Source organism: Canis lupus, chromosome 17, assembly GCF_003254725.2.
Source record: "Canis lupus dingo isolate Sandy chromosome 17, ASM325472v2, whole genome shotgun sequence".
NCBI lineage: Eukaryota > Metazoa > Chordata > Mammalia > Carnivora > Canidae > Canis > Canis lupus.
In genome coordinates this window covers 54,786,715-54,789,959 of record NC_064259.1, presented here as the reverse complement: position 1 = coordinate 54,789,959, position 3,245 = coordinate 54,786,715, and the positions used below count along the sequence as shown (strand labels likewise).

General features: G+C 38.6%; 1 long non-coding RNA gene across 1 annotated transcript; it reads left to right on the top strand.

Annotated features, from left to right (window-relative positions):
• Nucleotides 1–427: 427 nt before the first annotated feature.
• LOC125752826 (uncharacterized) lies at nt 428–2,738 on the top strand. Its single transcript, XR_007403240.1, has 2 exons — nt 428–540; nt 2,497–2,738. It is a non-coding gene; the product is annotated as an uncharacterized LOC125752826 (long non-coding RNA).
• Nucleotides 2,739–3,245: the final 507 nt, after the last annotated feature.

The following is a 3,245-nucleotide window of genomic DNA, read 5'->3' as shown; positions in this document are numbered from 1 at the left end:
GGGTGGGGAAATTCAATATAGATAACTGATCATTGAATAGAAGGCAGAGGAGGAGAAAAAAAAGGAAAGGAAAGCATGACACACAAAGCACACACACAAAATGGAATTGTAAAATTAAACACAAATATATCAATGAGTATAATAACTAAACAGATTTAAATGACTTATTAAGAGACGGATTATCAGATTGGCTTAAAATAACTATCAAGTATATAATGCCAGCAAATGACACACAAACTAAACCACAGAAATACTGGACATAAAAGGATTAAAAAGATAAATTATCAAAATGCTGTCAAAAAAGAAAGCTGATGAAGCATTGTTAATATCAGGCAAAAAAAAAAAAAAAAAAAGTTCTTTTAAACCAAATGAAATAAAGAGGGCCACTACCAAGAAGCTGAATGTACCTAATAACATAACTTTCAATTACGGAAAGCAAAACCACCAGGATTACAAAGAGAAATTGACAAGCCCGCTGTCTGAGTGGGAGATTTTAACGATCTATCAGACACAGCTACATCAAGCAGACAAAAAACAGAGGTAATAGAGATTGTATCATGAAGGGCCTCTAAGGAGGCCACACTAAGGAGTTGGGTTTTATTCTGAGAGCCATAGGAAGCCATTAAAGGGTTTTAAGCTGGGGAATTAGATCAGATGTGCATTTTTAGAAGGATCACTCTGGCTATAAAATGAAGAGTGGACTTTAGGGTGGTCAGACGACATAAAGGCAGGAAGACCATTTAGAAAACTCCTCCTAACATCCAGCCAAGAGATATTAATGGCCTGTACATCAGTAGTGGCGTTGGTGAAGAACAAGAAGCGTTCAGATAGCATAGTTGCTTGGATGGCAGGGGTGGGAATTAAAGATAGCATCCATAAACCTGCCCTAGAAAACTTGATGCATAGCACTGAAAAAGAAAAGGAGGTTTTTGTGTGCAGGGAGAAAATATTATTTCCTTGTTTCTGATTATACCACTTAACATCCAGCCCCTCAAGTTTGACATTCAAACTGATTCGTTAAAAAGTTCAATTATATCCAGGGTGCCTGGGTAGCTCAGTCAGTTATGCGCCCAACTTGTGATCTCAGCTTGGGTCTTGATCTCGGGGTTGTGGATTGAAACCCTGCATTGGGCTCCATGCTGGACATGGAGCCTACTTAAAAAAAAAAAAAAAAAAGTTATATTCAATATAGGAGTATGCAAATCAATTTTAAATGATGTCTATCAAAAACTATTCTACTTTTGGGCAGCCTGGGTGGCTCAGGGTTTTAGCGCTGCCTCCAGCCCAGGGCATGATCCTGGAGACACGGGATCAAGTCCCACATCAGGTTCCTTGCATGGAGCCTGCTTCTCCCTCTGCCTGTGTCTTTGCCTCTCTCTCTCTCTCTCTCTCTCTCTCTCTGTGTGTGTGTGTCTCATGAATAAATAAATAAAATCTTTAAAAAAAACTATTCTACTTTTAACTATTGGTGCTTAGGGAATGTTTCAATAATCTGGAGGAAAATGACACTTTAACAATACCAGAAAAACGGGCTTATATTCTAAATAATCATTTCCACATGATAATATCATTTAAGATTATTTATATTTTTATTGCAGATTTCTCCACTTTTCTATACATAATGGTTTTCAATACCTAAGTATTGAAGTGGTAAAGCAGTCATGGCTTTCCTTAGTGCATAGCTGATATTAAAACAAGTAAATCCAATATGTTGACCTATGTGAATTCCTACAGAGTTATAGGTTTCATGGCACATAAATCCTTTCCTTTTCCTGGTTGTTATTAATTACCTTAAACTAATGTTTGAATTTACAATGTGTGTCTATCCTTCCCAGAACAATGATTTTTGCGTTGACTGAGTTGGGAGGGGTCCACATATTATACGACCAAACTGAAGTTACTTATAAATGCTGAAAATTAAGGAGCTGTTATTGTAAAGGCAATTTAGTAGCTTCAAGCATGAAAAAGGTTTAAAAGACTTACAGATTTCCAATTATGAATTTTAAGGTTTTGTATTTACAGCCATTCTAAAAGGCAAATGAGATTTAATTTTAAAGTTCCAAACATGATGTACAATTTCAGACTAGTATTCTAACACATGGAGTAAAGTCGGAGTCTGTAATCCACAACAGGTCTGCTCCAACAGCCAAGAAACCCTTTGGAGCCCTACAGGGAATCCGTCTGGGCGTCTGCACACTGGAAGCTTCCCGGTTGTAATAGAGCCATAGTGAGATGCATGACTCTGGTATAGCCTCTTAAATGATGGCAAGGATGTGTTTTGAAAAGATAAAACCTTTTTTTGTGTCTGATTTTTAAAGTTAACACTTTATTTATTTGAGGGCAAATATAACATTAAATTTCACACATGGAGGCTGCAGTTTATTACAAGCCATTATCGGATAATTTCACTTGAGACCATATTACTTCTTCAGCTGCAGCCCTCTGCATTTAGGGGCAACACAAACAAAACAATGAAGTGGTCTCTTATCTTTTCAGGTCAGCTGGTATACCGCTCAACTTACAGCATGATTTGGTTGCCATCAGGCTATATGGACACCTCTCCCTTCATGGAGAAATGCTAAAATCACAGAAGTCCTGCTATCACAATGCTGTGGGGATCTTCTTCTCTATCATGTAAGCTGAAAGAGGGATCCCTGGGTGGCGCAGCGGTTTGGCGCCTGCCTTTGGCCCAGGGCGCGATCCTGGAGACCCGGGATTGAATCCCACATTGGGCTTCCCGGTGCATAGAGCCTGCTTCTCCCTCGGCCTATGTCTCTGCCTCCCTCTCTCTCTCTCTCTCTCTCTCTGTGACTATCATAAATAAAAAAAAATATTAAGCTGAAAGAGCTGGTGCACTACGCTTTTCTGATATTTTGCAAAATCAAAACTACTTGTTAGTTTTAAATGGCATGGAAAAAATTAGGACATGGCAATACAATTATAGTTTGCATTTCCAGTTGAGCCAGATATGTTAAACACGAGGGGTTTTTGTCCTCGTTCTCATGTTGGTGGTATGTTTTTTCTCCAGTTTTTGTACTTCCTGGAAACATGCATAGAAGGAAGGAAGGATAAGGATGGAAAGGAAGTAAAGAAGGAAGGAGGGAAGGGGCAGGGAGGGAGGAACTGATATGCCAGTAGATAAGAATAATGCTCGAGAATTATACATACTGCACAGAAAGATTCATGAAGATTTGAAGATAGAATCAGCACCCAACAGGAAAAAAAAAGGAATTGTATGATTTCCA